The 17,684-nt window shown below is 39.0% G+C and overlaps 1 pseudogene; it reads right to left on the bottom strand.

Moving 5' to 3' along the window:
* Nucleotides 1-11,898: 11,898 nt before the first annotated feature.
* On the bottom strand, nt 11,899-12,619 carry LOC122896819 (annotated as a pseudogene).
* Nucleotides 12,620-17,684: the final 5,065 nt, after the last annotated feature.

The following is a 17,684-nucleotide window of genomic DNA, read 5'->3' on the forward strand; positions in this document are numbered from 1 at the left end:
TATATTAATAAACACATAGCAAATTTTGGTTAAATACACACAATGTCCAAATATCCATACCACAGTAAACCCCCATTCATGTAGATAACCAAGAACTGCTTATATTTTAGGAGTCATCCCTAGGATGCCATTCAGTAAAGTAATGTTTAGCTCATTTAAAAAAGGAATCTCCCACCATCAGCTAATATCTCCTCCACATTGGTGGCGATTTCCAGCATCTGACTGCTATATTCTTGTTATCTCCTTTCCTTACATTTTCTCATATTTTTCATAATTTCATAGCTTCTGTAAAATTATATCCTCAGTAATGACCATATTTTAACAGCTGAGATTAGAGATTTACTTTTCACTTTTAATATTTACATATAGGGTTTTTTTAAAGGGAGGGGAGATTCAAACCCAGCTGTTGATAGCAGTTCCACATAATTTTTTACATAACCAAAACTGGTTTACAGTTTAGCAGGGTAAATAGCATTGATGATATATAGAAGCTTACTTAATAATCTCTTTACTGGTTGCACTAACGACTGTCTTAAATGGCAATGTCTATTTTATTTTTGATCTCTAAACTTCTACACTACAAATTAATCTTCAAGGTCCTCTTCATTTCAAAATCTTGTTTTAGTTGTAAGAGTCAGACATATGGTTTCACTTATTTGTGGAGCATAACAAATAACATGGAGAACATGGGGAGTTAGAGAGGAGAAGGGAGTTGGGAGAAATTGGAAGGGGAGGTGAACCGTGAGAGACTATAGACTCTGAAAAACAATCTGAGGGTTTTGAAGGGGCAGGAGGTGGGAGGTCGGGGTACCAGGTGGTGGGTATTATAGAGGGCACGGATTGCATGGAGCACTGGGTGTGGTGCAAAAATAATGAATACTGTTATGCTGAAAATAAAAAATAAATTAAAAAAATAATAAAAATAAAAATAATTTAAAAAAACTTAAAAAGAAATAGACAAGGCCATTAAAACTTTTATAACTGTATTCTATGTTCTTTATGTTCTAAAAGTTAAGTAGATACATGAAATATAAAGAAAAAGTAAAATGTCAGAGATGAAAGAAATGAATAGAGATGTAAAAGGTACAAATTTCTATTTATAAAATAAAAAAGCTATGGAAATGTAATGTACAGGATAGTGGCTATAGTTAATAATATTGTCTTACATATTTAAAAAAGCTGGAAGAGTAGATCTTGAAACTTATCATCATGAGAAAAAAAATTAAAACTGTGTATGGTGCATGGATGTTAGCTGGACTTACTATGGTAATCACTTTATAATAAATAAAATATTGAATTACTGCATTATACACCTGAAAATAATGTTATGTCAATTATACACCAATTTTTTAAAGTCCAAAAAATAAATGTTTAAATATTTTTAAAAAACAAATATAGCTGTAGTACTCATCACCAGACATGTGCTGTGATGAGCACTGCATATTATACACAACTAATGAATCATTGAACATTACATCAAAAACTAATGATGTACTATATTTTGACTAACTGAGCATAAAAACAACAACAACAACAAGCAAATATATCCTATGGTGGAAAAACATTTACTTGACATTAAAGAATTCCTTTAATTCATTTTCTTTTTCTGTTATAATCAAGAATTAAACAGTTAGCTTTTTTGTGTGTAATTCTTCCAGATGATCAAATTGTCTCTCCATCTTTCCATTTATTCATTTGTAATAGATTGAATATTTGTCTCAATTATTCACTCCTCTATAAATAGAATTCTATATCCACACCTTTGCCTCAAGTTAAGTGTATTTATCTAAACTTTGGCCTTAGATTTAACTACACAGCTTGCTTTGGCCAATTGGATCTTAACAGTCAAGATACAAGCAGAGACTTGAGATGTGACTATGCAGGTTTTGTTGGCTCTTCTGTCCTTCATACACTTGTAACTAATCTCCAGTCTGAGCACCAAAGTGAAACATAAGTAACAACTGACAGACTTGCAGGCTGTAAAAAACCTTTCCCAACTGACCCACAGAAATATGAATGAGAAATAAGTACTAATTTTGAATACCACTGATATTTTCTGATTTTTTTTAAACAGCAATAGATGAATGATACAGCATCTATCCCATCCATCCATTCATCCATTCTTTTATCAGTATATGAACCAGTTGAGTGGTGTGATAGCTATCTGGAGTGATAGCTATCAAATGTTAACAATGGTTGCTTCTGAGTGGTATAATATTGCTTAAAAAATACCTTGTCTTTTTTCTTTATGCATTATTTGAAGTCTTAAAAAGGCAAAGTCTCATTGTTACAAAAACATAGTTATTATTCCTTCAAAAAGTAGGAACAATATTAGGAAAAATATATAAGAATACTAAGAAATGCTCTATATTTTAGGAAATATTTTATTTCTAAGAAAAATTATAAATTATTTATTATCTCTAGTTTACTGGTATGTATCTGAGAATTTCATGCACAGACATAAACTTTTGTTACATTACTTATGTGAAACATCTTTCACTTTGCTATCAAATTCCATATACAAAAATATGAGGTACACTAAAAGACAACCCACTGGGATAACTAACTGCTAAATTTGGTGATGTGCTAATTTCCTACAAATTATTAGATTTTCTTAAATTTTTTATTATTTTTTAAATAAACATATAATGTATTTTTATCCCCAGGGGTACAGGTCTGTGAATCGCCAGGTTTACACACTTCACAGTACTCACCATAGCACATACCCTCCCCAATGTCCATAAGCCCACCCCTCTCTCCCAATCCCCCTCCCCCCAGCAACCCTCAGTTTGTTTTGTGAGATTAAGAGTCACTTGTGGTTTGTCTCCCTCCCAATACCATCTTGTTTCATTTATTCTTCTTCTACCCCCTTAACCCCCCATGTTGCATCTCCACTTCCTCATATCAGGGAGATCATATGATAGGTGTCTTTCTCCAATTGACTTACTTATTTCGCTAAGCATGAAACCTCTAGTTCCATCCACCTCATCACAAATGGCAAGATTTCATTTCTTTTGATGGCTGCATAGTATTCCATTGTGTATATATACCACCTCTTCTTTATCCATTCATCTGTTGATGGATGTCTAGGTTCTTTCCATAGTTTGGCTATTGTAGACATTGCTGCTATAAACATTCGGGTGCACGTGACCTTCGGATCACTATGTTTGTATCTTTAAGGTAAATACCCAGTAGTGCAATTGCTGGGTCATAAGGTAGCTCTATTTTCAACTTTTTGAGGAAACTCCATGCTATTTTCTAGGGTGGTTGCACCAGCTTGCATTCCCACCAACAGTGTAGGAGGTTTCTCTGCATCCTCGCCAGCATCTGTAATTTCCAGACTTGTTGATTTTAGCCATTCTGACTGGTGTGAGGTGATATCTCATTGTGGTTTTGATATGTATTTCCCTGATGCTGAGTGCTATGGAGGACTTTTTCATGTGTCTGTTGGCCATCTGGATGTCTTCTTTGCAGAATGTCTGTTCATGTCTTCTGCCCATTTCTTGATTGGATTCTTTGTTCTTTGGGTGTTGAATTTGCTAAGTTCTTTATAGATTTTGGACACTAGCCCTTTATCTGATATGTCATTTGCAAATATCTTCTCCCATTCTGTCAGTTGTCTTTCGGTTTTGTGAACTGTTTCCTTTGCTGTGCAAAAGCTTTTGATCTTGATGAAATCCCAAGAGTTCATTTTTACCCTTGCTTCCCATGCCTTTGGCGATGTTCCTAGGAAGATGTTGCTGCAGCTGAGGTCGAAGAGGTTGCTGCCCATGTTCTCTTCAAGGATTTTGATGGATTCCTTTCTCACATTGAGGTCCTTCATCCATTTTGAGTCTATTTTCGTGTGTGGTATAAGGAAATGGTCCAATTTCATTTTTCTGCATGTGGCTGTCCAATTTTCCCAACACCATTTATGGAAGAGGCTGTCTTTTTTCCATTGGATATTGTTTCCTGCTTTGTCGAAGATTAGTTGACCATAGAGTTGAGGATCTACTTCTGGGCTCTCTATTCTGTTCCATTGATCTATGTGTCTATTTTTGTGCCAGTACCATGCTGTCTTGATGATGACAGCTTTGTAATAGAGCTTGAAGTCTGGATTGTGATGCCACCAACTTTGGCTTTCTTTTTCCATATTCCTTTGACTATTCGAGGTCTTTTCCGGTCCCATATAAATTTTAGGATTATTTGTTCCATTTCTTTGAAAAAAAATGGATGGCATTTTGAAAGGAATTGCATTAAATCTGTAGATTGCTCTAGGTAGCATAGAAATTTTCACAATATTTACTCTTCCAATCCAGGAGCATGGAACATTTTTCGATATCTTCCCGTCTTCCTCAATTTCTTTCATGAGTACTTTATAGTTTTCTGAGTATAGATTCTTAGCCTCTTTGGTTAGGTTTATTCCTAGGTATCTTATGGTTTTGGGTGCAATTGTAAATGGGATTGACTCCTAAATTTCTCTTTCTTCTGTTTCGCTGTTAGTGTAAAGAAATGCAACTGATTTCTGTGCATTGATTTTATATCCTGACACTTTACTGAATTCCTCTACAAGTTCTAGCAGTTTTGGAGTGGAGTCTTTTGGGTTTTCCACATAGAGTATCATATCATCTGTGAAGAGTGATAGATTGACTTCTTCTTTGCCGATTTGGATGCCTTTAATTTCCTTTTTTTGTCTGATTGCTGAGGCTAGGACTTCTAGTACTATGTTGAATAGCAGTGGTGATAATGGACATCCCCACCGTGTTCCTGACCTTAGCGGAAAAGCTTTCAGTTTTTCTCCATTGAGAATGATGGTGGGTTTTCCATAGATGGCTTTGATAATATTGAGGTATGTGCCCTCTATGTCTACACTTTGAAGAGTTTTGATCACGAAGGGATGCTGTACTTTGTCAAATGCTTTTTCAGCAACTATTGAGATATCATATGGTTCTTGTTCTGTCTTTTATTAATGTGTTGTATCACATTGATTGATTTGCGGATGTTGAACCAAACTTGGAGCCCTGGAATAAAACCCACTTGGTCGTGGTGAATAATCCTTTTAATGTACTGTTGAGTTTATTGGCTAGTATTTTGGTGAGAATTTTCACATCTGTATTCATCAAGGATATTGGTCTGTAGTTCTCTTTTTTGATGGGATCCTTGTCTTGTTTTGGGAACAAGGTGATGCTGGCTTCATAAAATGAGTTTGGAAGTTTTCCTTCCATTTCTATTTTTTGGAACAGTTTCAGGAGAATAAGAATTGGTTCTTTTTTAAATGTTTGGTAGAATTCCCCTGGGAAGCCGTCTGGTGCTGGGCTTTTGTTTGTTTGGAGATTTTTGATGACTGTTTCAATCTCCTTACTGGTTATGGGTCTGCTCAGGCTTTCTATTTCTTCCTGGTTCAGTTGTGGTAGTTTATATGTCTCTAGAAATGCATCAGTTTCTTCCAGATTGTCAAATTTATTGGCATAGAGTTGCTCATAGTATGTTCTTATAATTTTCTGTATTTATTTGGTGTTAGTTGTAATCACTCCTCTTTCATTCATGATTTTAATTATTTGGGTCCTTTCTCTTTTCTTTTTGATAAGTCTGGCCAGTGGATTATCAATCTTAATAATTCTTTCAAGAACCAGCTCCTAGTTTCGTTGATATGTTCTATTTTTTTTTTGATTTCTATTTCATTGATTTCTGCTCTGATCTTTATAATTTTTCTTCTTCTGCTGGGTTTAGGGTTTTTTTCTTGTTCTTTCTCCCGCTCCTTTAGGTGGAGGCTTAGGTTGTGTAATTGAGACCTTTCTTGTTTCTTGAGAAAGGCTTGTACCGCTATGTATTTTCCTCTCAGGACTGCCTTTTCTGTGTCCCACAGATTTTGAACCATTGTGTTTTCATTATTTTTGTTTCTATGAATTTTTTCAATTCTTCCTTAATTTACTGGCTGACCCATTCATTCTTTAGAAGGATGCTGTTCAGTACCCATTTATTTGGGTTCATTCAAAATTTCCTCTTGTGATTGAGTTCTCACTTCAGAGCACTGTGGTCTGAAAATATGCAGGGAATTATCCCAATCTTTTGATACCGGGTGAGACATGATTTATGACCCAGGATGTGATCTATTCTGGAGAATGTTCCATATGCACTAGAGAAGAATGTGTATTCTGTTGCTTTGGGATGGAATGTTCTGTATATATCTGTGATGTCCATCTGGCTCAGTGTGTCATTCAAGGCCTTTGTTTCCTTGTAGGTCTTTTGCTAGGATAATCTGTCCATTTCAGTGAGGGGAGTGTTAAAGTCCCCTACTACTATTGTATTATTGTTTATGTGTTTCTTTGATTTTGTTATTAATTGGTTTATATAGTTGGCTACTCCCACACTAGGGGCACAGATATTTAAAATTGTTAGATCCTCTTGTTGTACAGACTCTTTGATTATGATATAGTGTCCTTACTCATCTCTTATTATAGTCTTTGGCTTGAAATCTAATTGATCTAATATAAGGATTACCACCCCTGCTTTCTTCTGATGTCCATTAGCATGGTAAATTGTTTTCCACCCCATCACTTTAAATCTGGAGGTGGCTTTGAGACCAAAATGTGTTTCTTGTAGGCAACATATAGATGGTTTTTTTTTTTATCCATTCTGACACCCTCTGTCTTTCGATTGGGGCATTTAGCCCATGAACATTCAGGGTAACTGTTGAAAAATATGAATTTAATGCCACTGTATTGCCTGTAAGGTGACTGTTACTGTATATTGTCTCTGTTTCTTTCTGATCTACTACTTTTAGGCTTTCTCTTTGCTTAGAGGACCCCTTTCAATATTTCATGTAGAGCTGGTTTGGTGTTTACAATTTCTATCAGTTTTTTTTTCAATTTATTTATTTTCAGAAAAACAGTATTCATTATTTTTTTCACCACACCCAGTGCTCCATGCAATCCGTGCCCTCTATTATACCCACCACCTGGTTCCCCCAACCATCCACACCCCCGCCACTTCAAACCCCTCAGATTGTTATTCAGAGTCAATAGTCTCTCATGATTCACCTCCCCTTCCAATTTACCCCAACTTCCTTCTCCTCTCTAACATCCCTTGTCGTCCATGATATTTGTTATGCTCCACAAATGAGTGAAACCATATGATAATTGACTCTCTCTGCTTGGCTTATTTCACTCAGCATAATCTCCTCCAGTCCCGTCCATGTTGCTACAGAAGTTGGGTATTCATCCTTTCTGATGGAGGCATAATACTCCATAGTGTATATGGACCACATCTTCCTTATCCATTCGTCCGTTGAAGGGCATCTTGGTTCTTTCCATAGTTTGGCGACTGTGGCCATTGCTGCTATAAACATGGCCCTTCTTTTCACGACATCTGTATCTTTGGAGTAAATACACAGGAGTGCAATTGCAGGGTCATAGGGAAGTTCTATTTTTAATTTCTTGAGGAATCTCCACACTGTTCTCCAAAGTGGCTGCACCAACTTGCATTCCCACCAACAGTGTAAGAAGGTTCCCCTTTCTCCACATCCTCTCCAACACATGTTGTTTCCTGTTTTGTTAATTTTGGCCATTCTAACTGGTGTAAGGTGATATCTCAATATGGTTTTAATTTGAATCTCCCTGAGGGCTAATGATGATGAACATTTTTTCATGTGTCTGATAGCCATTTGTATGTCCTGATTGGAGAAGTGTCTGTTCATATCTTCTTCCCAGCAATAGCAATCAGACAACAAAGAGAAATAAAAGGTATCCAAATTGGTAATGAAGAAGTCAAACTCTCTCTCTTCGCAGATGACATGATTCTTTATATGGAAAACCCAAAAGACTCCACCCCAAAACTACTAGAACTCATACAGCAATTCAGCACGTGGCAGGATACAAAGTCAATATGCAGAAAGCAGTGGCTTTCTTATACACTAATAATGAAAATATAAAAAGGGAAATTAGAGAATCGATTCCATTTACTATAGCACCAAGAACCATAAGATACCTGGGAATAAACCTAACCAAAGAGGTAAAGGATCTGTACTCCAGGAACTACAGAACACTCATGAAAGAAATTGAAGAAGACACAAAAAGATGGAAGACCATTCCATGCTCTTGGATCGGAAGAATAAACATTGTTAACATGTCTATACTGCCTAGAGCAGTATATACTTTTAATGCCATTCCGATCAAAATTCCACCAGTATTCTTCAAAGAGCTAGAGCAAATAATCCTAAAATTTGTATGGGATCAGAAGAGACCCTGAATCGCTAAGGAAATGTTGAAAAACAAAAATAAAGCTGGGGGCATCACGTTACCTGATTTTAAGCTTTATTACAAAGCTGTGATCACCAAGACACTTCTCCAATCATGGTACTGGCATAAAAACAGACACATAGACCAGTGGAACAGAGTAGAGAGCCCAGATATGGACCCTCAACTCTATGGTCAATTAATCTTCGACAAAACAGGAAAAAATATACAGTGGAAACAAGACAGTCTCTTCAATAAATGGTGCTGGGAAAACTGGACAGCTATATGTAAAAGAATGAAACTCGACCATTCTCTTACACCGTACACAAAGATAAACTCAAAACGGATAAAAGACCTCAACGTGAGACAGGAATCCATCAGAATCCTAGAGGAGAACATAGGCAGTAATCTCTTTGCTATCAGCCACAGCAACTTCTTTCAAGATATGTCTCCAAAGGCAAAGGAAACAAAAGCGATAATAAAATTTTGGGACTTCATAAAAATCAAAAGCTTCTGCACAGCAAAGGAAACAGTCAAAAAAACAATGAGGCAACCCATAGAATGGGAGAAGATATTTGCAAATGACAGTACAGACAAAAGGTTGATATCCAGGATCTATAATGAACTCCTCAAACTCAACACACATGAAACAGGCAAACATATCAAAAATTTCTTTCAGTTTTTGTTTGTCCTGGAAGCTTTTTATCTCTCCTTCTATTTTCAATGATAGTCTAGCTGGATCTAGTATTCTTGGCTGCATGTTTTTCTCATTTAGTGCTCTGAAAATATCCTGTCAGCTCTTTCTGGCCTGCCAGGTCTCTGTGGGTAAGTCTGCTGCCAATCTAATATTTTTACCATTGTATGTTTCAGACTTCTGTTCCCAGGCTGCTTCAGGATTTTCTCTTTGTCATTAAGACTTGTAAATTTTACTATTAGGTGACGGGGTATGGACCTATTCTTGTTGATTTTGAGGGGGGTTCTCTGCACCTTCTGGATTTTAATGCTTGTTCCCTTTGCCATATTGGGGAAATTCTCTCCAATAATTCTCTGCAGTATACCTTCTGCTCCCCTCTCTCTTTCTTCTTCTTCTGGAATCCCAATTATTCTAATGTTGTTTCGTCTTATGGTGTCACTTATCTCTCGAATTCTTCCCTCGTGGCCCCCTAGTTGTTTGTCCCTCTTTTTCTCAGCTTCTTTTTTCTATGTCGTTTGGTCTTCTATATCACTAATTCTTTCTTCTGTCTCATTTCTCCTAGCAGTGAGAGCCTCCATTTTTTTTTTAAAGATTTTATTTATTTATTTGACAGACAGAGATCACAAGTAGGCAGAGCAGCAGGCAGAGAGAGAGAGAGAGGGGGAAGCAGGCTCCCTGCTGAGCAGAGAGTCCGATGTGGGGCTCGATCCCAGGACTCTGGGATCATGACCTGAGCCGAAGGCAGAGGCTTAACCCACTGAGCCACCCAGGCACCCCAAGAGAGCCTCCATTTTTGATTTCACCTCATTAATAGCTTTTTTGATTTCAACATGGTTAGATTTTAGCTCTTTTATTTCTCCAGAAAGGGCTTTTGTATCTCCCAAGAGGGTTTCTTTAATATCTTCCATGCTTTCTTCGAGCCCGGCTAGAACCTTGAGAATCGTCATTCTGAACTCTAGATCCGGCATATTACCAATGTCTATATTGATTAGGTCCCTAGCCTTCAGTACTGCCTCTTATTCTTTTTTTTTTTTTTTTGTGGTGAATTTTCTGTCTTTTCATTTTGTCCAGATAAGAGTATGTGAAGGAGCAATAAAATACTAAAAGGGTGGCAAAGACCCCAGGAAAAATATGCTTTAACCAAATCAGAAGAGACCCCAAATTGTGGGGGGGGTAAAGGGGATAAAAAGAGGTTAAAAAAAAGAAACAATTAAAAAAAGAAAACAAATAAAGAAAAAATATAAAAATAAAAAATATATATATATTTGATAAACTAGTTAAAAATGTTAAAAAAGAAAGGGGCAAAAGTTAAAAAATGTTTAGCAGAAGAAGAAAAAACTATAAAAAAATGAATTAACTGCAGGACTAAAGAATCATGGGGCGAAAGCCATGACTTCTGTGCTTTGCTTTCTCCTTCTCTGGAATTCCACTGCTCTCCTTGGTATTGAACCTGCACTCCTTGGTATGTGAACTTGGTCCTGGCTGGATTTCTTGTTGATCTTCTGGGGGAGGGGCCTGTTGTAGTGATTCTCAAGTGTCTTTGCCCCAGGCGGAATTGCACCACCCTTACCAGAGGCCAGGCTCAGTAATCCGCTCAGCTTTACTTTTGGGAGCTTTTGTTCCCTGAACGCTTTCCATAGAGTTCTGGAGGATGGGAATGAAAATGGCGGCCTCCCAGTCTCTGGCCTGGAGGAGCCAAGAGCTTGGGGCCCCACTCCTCAGTGCACCCTCAGAGAATAGCGCCCAATCACTCCCATCTCCCTGGCTTCTGGCCGCGCTCTGAGCTCACCCAGCCTGGGACCAGTTCAAGGTAACCCCGAGCTGAGAGCTCACTCCTTGGCTCTGTCTCTATATCCGGCTTCCCCATTCTATTACCTGCAAGCTCTGTGACACTCAGACACCCAGATAGATCCTTCTGCGACCCTGCAAGACCTGGGGCCACACTGACCCCGCGTGGGCTTCACCCCGGTTTAGCCTCTGGAGCGATGTCCCTCAGCAGAACAGACTTTTAAAAGTCCTGATTTTGTGCTCCATTGCTCTGCCACTTGCTGGGAGCCGGCCCCTCCCCCCGCAGTCTAGCTTCCCATCACTTTGGATTCACTTCTCCGCCAGTCCTACCTTTCAGAAAGTGGTTGGTTTTCTGTTTCTAGAATTGCTGTTCTTCTCTTTGATCTCCCATTGGATTTGTAGATGTTTGCAATGTTTAGATAAGCTATCTAGCTAATCTCCTGCTACCTGATGTAGTCTCAGCCTGCTACTTCTTGCCATCTTGCAAATTATTACACGTTTTATTAGGTGCACCTTTTCCATGTGATGTACTTCTTTTTTATTTTTTTAAATTTTCTGTCTGACTTTATTTTCAAACACACCTTCTTTAAAAAATACAATTTCTGCAAGGATACCAAATATCTGTATTAGGAAATCCAATCATACAAAAATACTACATCTAGTCTGGGGTAGATATGTTTATTTTTTGATAACATACATTAAGTGGTACTAATTACAGAGTAACTATAAGGCAACTAACACGAACCCACAGAACTGTAACTGTCACAGCTGCATGGACTTGGGTCTTTCTGAATGACCATTTTCAAAAAACTGGCTCTGAAGTAGGGACTCAACATAGTACCTTGCAGCTGACAGATGACAGGCAGGACATGTTAGTCATAAAGTAGTAGCAGCCTAATTCACAAAAGTTAACAACTGTTTCTCTTTCTAAAAAGGAGCAAGAAGTCAATAAATTCCTTGAATTAGCACCTGGTGTGTCTTGTGGGAGTACAGAGGAGAGCTGTCAGAAGGACCTCTGTGGCCAGGTGGGTTGGATATCATTAACAATCATGGTTGGCTTCTAAATACTGGTAGCAAGTTGACTTCTGATTTGTAATCTTAGGTAAATTATAAATAAATGAAAAAATGCCAGTGATCATACACTAAGATTAATGAACAGCACTTCAAAATCAACTGCATGAAGGCTGTGCTTGCAACAGGGTTTCACAAGACAAAATATCCATATTTTTTCTTCGTACATCTGGCTTGCAAAGCAGCTCTCATGATCATTTCAAAAACCTCCCTCACTCTGTCTTCAGTCTTTGCTGAACATTCCATGTACCCAAAAGCGCCAATCCTGTTTGCTATATCTCTGCCTTCTTCTAGCTTCACCAGCTCCTGCTTCATCTTGGAAAGCTCCCAACTTGTGTGCTCATCATTGTGAAGATCCTTCTTATTCTCAACCAGGATGATGGGCAGGTTGGGACAAAAGTGCTTGACTTCTGGGGTCCATTTTTATGGATGTTTTCTAAACTATCATGGCTGTCAATGGAGAAACACATCAGTATAACATCAGTGTCTGGATAGGAGAGAGGCTTCAAGTGGTGATAATCTTCCTGCCCAGCTGTATCCCACAAAGCCAAATATGCCTAATTTCCATCAACTTCAATATCTGCCATATAGTTCTCAAACACTGTGGGTACATAACACTTTGACAGAGAGAGAGAGAGAGAGATCACAAGTAGGCAGAGAGGCAGGCAGAGAGAGAGGGGGAAGCAGGCTCCCCACTGAGAAGAGAGTCCAATATGGGGCTCAATCCCAGGACCCTGAGATCATGACCTGAGCCAAAGGAGAGGCTTAACCCACTGAACCACCCAGGTGCCCCACAAGTCTTGCCACAGGTTCCACCACCAATAATCACCAGTTCCTTCCAGATGGCAACCATGCTTACAAATGTGCTACAAGACCCACGGCCTGTATGGCAGAAATTCCACAAGTGCCTTGAACTTCTCAGATGAAAGGCAATCAGGTGATGACTCAGAGTCTGGCCTCTCTGGGCCAAGGAGACCTGTCTGCAAGTGGCAAGATCAGAGAGGGGCAGGTGGCTGAGGAGATGGCAGCAGATTAACAAGATAACCTCCTGAGGGTGGCAGGTGGGAAGCGGGGAGCGCCAGTGATAAATTCTTATCACAATTTCCATAAAAGATGACACATTCCATATCACATATATAACACAATAACTAATAAAATGAAAAAGTTAGATAGGTTTTAAACAATGGACAGGGGACTTGGCAAGGTGGTGGAAGAGTAGGGGGACCTCATTTCATTTGGTCCCTTGAATTTAGCAGGTATCTATCAAACCTTTCTGAACACCCATGAATTCAGCCTGAGATGTAAGAAAATATATATGGAACTCTGTAAGTAAAAAATTGACTGCTTTTTCAAAAGTAAGAGGTATGGAGTCATGAATCTCTGGATAAGATATCAGAAGACAAACAGAGGGGGAGCCTCCATAAGCTGGCTACTGGAAAGGGATACAACACTGGAGTGCAAAATCAAAACTCTTAGAAACCTGTTCCAGTGAGAGACATCTCTTTCTGAAAGAAGCTCTGGGGATAAAAAGTTTAGAGTTCTTGGTTCATCATTGTGGTCTCAGGAGCTGAGGAGACACAGAACTAATGCAGATGCCTGATCTAGTAGAGTGCCCAAGCAGGGAAGTAGGGAAATGGGTCACAGTCAGCAAGCCCAAGAGGGGACATTCAGCTTGGGTGGCCATGAATCATGAGCTGGGTGAGTTGGTTGACTGCTATTTGCCTGAGCACCTTGAAAAGGACTGGAATATGCAGGCCATTTGCCTTCCCCTGGGAGGGGGAAAATGGCTATACCCATGACTGGGCAATAACTCTCAGGGCGATGGTGTCCCCAGAAAGGACAGCAAGGTGACACCTAATACTCCCCACAGAGCAGAAGAGTGGGTACACTCATAAGCCCACAACCAATCTCAGTTCCTGGGCACACAAGGGCCCTCAGATGCCCCCCCACCAACAAGCAGGATTACAGTGGGCAAACATTGCAAGACTGTGGAGTTTGGCATACACAAAAGTGAAAACTGTTTGTCACAGAGGGTTTATTGAAGGGGGCAGTGAGCATGATCTCTCAGCTCTGGCCATAAATACAGGTTTGGCCATATTTACTCTGAAGAGGTGTAGAAAACCTCCAGGGAACAAAGGTCACATAGAGGACCAGCTTCCAGTGAGTTCACCACCTGACAAGGGGTGAGACAACTCCACCCAGGCAAAGACACTTGAAAAGCAACACAGCAGGGCCCTCACCCAGAAGACAGACTGGAAGAACAAGTAGAAAACAAGCTTACAGATCCCACAAGACTATAAAACTACAGTGCCAGGGAAAATAGTATATATAGCTCCTGAAGTTTTCTCACAATTCATTTATCTTTCAGTCTAAAATTTTCCATTTTTTTTGTACCTTTACACCATTCCAACTACATTCTTATTGTACCAACTTGTGGTTTTTTTTGTTTGTTTTTTTAAAAGATTTTATTTATTTATTTGTCAGAAAGAGATAGAGAGAGAGAGAGCGCACAGGCAGAGTGGCAGGAAGAGTCAGAGGGAGAGGCAGGCTCCCTGTGGGGCAAGGAGGCCAATGTGGGACTCGATCCCAGGACGCTGGGATCATGACCTGAGCCGAAGGCAGCTGCTTAACCAACTGAGCCACCCAGGCGTCCCAACTTGTGTTTTTTTTAAAGATTTATTTATTTGACAGAGAGATCACAAGTATGCAGAGAGAGAGGAGGAGCAGAGAGCCTGATGCAGGGCTCGATCCCAGGACCCTGAGATCATAACCTGAGCTAAAGGCAGCTGCTTAACCCACTGAGCCACCCAGGCGCCCCCTAACTTGTGTTTTGAAGTTGATTTTTTATTTTTTAAACCTACATTTTATAGATAAATGCTTCATTTTAGTCCCTTTTTCACTCTATTCAAATATATATACACAGTATTGCTTTCTTTGCAAATTTGGAAGGTAGATTCTTCTAACACAGAGACCAAAATTCAATCAGGAAAAAGAGAATCACCCTGCTTTGTCCACACTGAGAGATTTTAGTCTCTTTGTCCCCTTTTTTTGTTTTTCTTTTTTTTATTTCATTTTGGTTTTGTTTGCTTTTCTGTTGTGTCTTCTGACCTCTTTAGATTTGTCTAGTGTATATTTCTCTTGGGTCATGCTTGATATTTTGGACTCTGCTCACTTGTTCACCCATCCTTCTCTGCACAAAATGACTAGAAGGAGGAATTTACAACAAAAGAAAAAAAAACCAGAGGCAATGTTCTTTGCCACAGCAATGTTCTCTGCTACAGAGCTAATGGATATAGATATAAGATGTCAGGGATGGACTTTCAGGATAGCAATTATGAACTTAATAGCTAGGCTTGAAAAATCGTAAGTGACACTACAGAATCTCTAAGGGCATAAGTGAGATCTAATAAAGCTAAACTTAAAAATGCTATGAATGAGATGCAGTCTAAATTGGATTCTCTAACAGCTAGAGTCAGTGAGGCAGAAAAAAGAATAAGTGATCTAGAGAACAGTCTGATGGAAAGGAAGGAAGTTGAGGAAAAGGGAAAAGACAACTCAGGGCCCATGAAGAAAGACTTCAGGAATTTAATGATGCCCTGAAAAGAAAAAAAAAAATACATCAGAAATACTGGCATGCCTGAGGGAGTAGAGAGAGAGAGAAGGCCAGAAATTATATTTGAAAAAATCATGGCTGGGAACTTCCCTAATCTGGAGAAGAAAATAAGTGTTAATGTCCAAGAGGCAGAAAGGACACCTCCCCAAATCAATAAAAATAGATTAACACCCCAACATATAATAACGAAGCTTGCAAATCTTAGAGAAAAAAGAAGCTATCATGGAAACATCTAGGAAGATGTGATTCCTTATGTACAGAGGGAGGAATATCAGAATAATATCAGACCTATCCAAAGAAACCTGACAGTCCAGAAAGGGCAGGCATGATATATTGAGGATATTAAATGAAGATAACATGCACCCCAGAATACTTTATCTAGCAAGGCTGTCATTCAGAATGGAAGGAGAGATAAAGAGCTTCCAGGACAGACAGAAACTGAAAGAATATGTGACCACCAAGCCAGCACAGAAAGAAATATTAAGGGGGATACTGTAAGGGAAGAGAGACTCCAAGAGTAATATAGACCAGAAAGAAACACAGATAATCAACAGAAACAGATTTTACAGGCAATACAATGGCACTAAATTCATATCTTTCAATGGTTACTCTGAATGTAAATGAGCTAAATGCTTCAATCAAAAGACATAAGGTATCAAATTGGATAAAAAAGGCAAGACCCATCCATATGCTTTCCACATACAAGTGACTCATTTTATTTTATTTTTAAAATATTTAATTTATTTATTTGACAGAGAAAGAGAGCACAAGCAGAGGGAGCAGCAGGCAGAAGAAGAGGGGAAAATAGTCTCCCTGCTGAGCAGGGAGCCTGGTGTGGGACTTGATCCCAGGATTCTGGCATCATGACCCAAGCCAGAAGCAGCTGCATAACTGACTGAGCCACTCAGGGATCCGTACAAGAGACTCATTTTAGACCTAAAGTCTCCTCCAAACTGACAGTGAGGAGTGGAGAACAATTTATCACACTAATGGACTTCAAAAGAAAGTTGGGGGTAGAAATCCTCCTATCAGACAAATTAGATTTTAAACCAAAGATTTTAGTAAGAGATTGAAAGGGACACTATACCATACTTAACAGATCTATCCAACAAGAAGATATAACAATTCTAAATATTTATGCCCCCAACATGGGAGCAGCCAATTATATAAGCCAATTAGTAACCAAAGTAAAGCAACACATTGATAATTCTATATCAATAGCAGGGGACTTCAACACCCCACCCACAGCAATGGGCGAGCATATAAGAAGATCAACAAAGACACAAGGGCTTTGAATGACACACTGGACCAGATGGACTTCACAGATATATACAGAATGTTGCATCAAAACAGCAGTATACTCATTCTTCCTGAGTGCACATGAAACTTTCCCCAGAATAGACCTATTACTGGGTCACAGACCAGGTCTCAACTGGTCCCCAAATATTAAGATTATCCCCTGTATATTTTCAGAACATAATGTTTTGAAACTGGAACTCAGTCACAAGAATAAATTTGGAAGAAACTAAAACACTTAGAGGTTAACGAGCATCCTGCTTAAGAATGAATGGGTCAATCAGGAAATTAAAGAAATGATTGTTCCCATTGCCCTACATTCTCCTCAATATCTGTTATTGTTTGTTATTTTCTCAGTTTGTGTATTAGCAATATCCAGCAATACAGAGAATAGTCTGGAGTGGACCCTTCCCTTCCTCCTAGATATGAAGTTGAATCACAGCTACAGCCACTGTGGAAGGTGTCTTCTGGTCCCATCTTCCCAGAAGGGTTGGACACAACTCCTGGAAGCTGTGTGTTCCACAACATTTGAGCTAAGATGTGGGTGGGCAGAGCCAATATTGTACAGAGCAAAGTTAGTTCCTTAGTTGATAGAGGAAATTTGGGGTTGAATCAACTTGAATTAAGACAACAAAATTGTTTACCAACTATAGAGATGCTTCTCTCACTACACCTGGGCAAGGAATCTACCTTGTAACCATACTCATCACTGAATACAGCCTATAGCTTCTTTGACAAGGGTCCTTACTATTGCAAATAAGAAGCTGTATTAACTCCTTAATATCCCTACATACAGTGACACTAGAATGGATGGCACAGCTTGTGGCTTCCCTCATCTGCAGAACAAAACCAGTTGCCTTGAATAACCAGGGAAGTTGGTGCACACCCTGATGTGATTAACATCCCTAAACAATGAGATATACAGGCTCTGGGTCCCATCCTGCTGCCCTAACAGGCCAAGGAAGTTAATTCATAGCCCCACTTACTATATTAATATAGTACTCAGTTA

Source organism: Neovison vison, chromosome X, assembly GCF_020171115.1.
Source record: "Neovison vison isolate M4711 chromosome X, ASM_NN_V1, whole genome shotgun sequence".
Lineage (NCBI taxonomy): Eukaryota > Metazoa > Chordata > Mammalia > Carnivora > Mustelidae > Neogale > Neogale vison.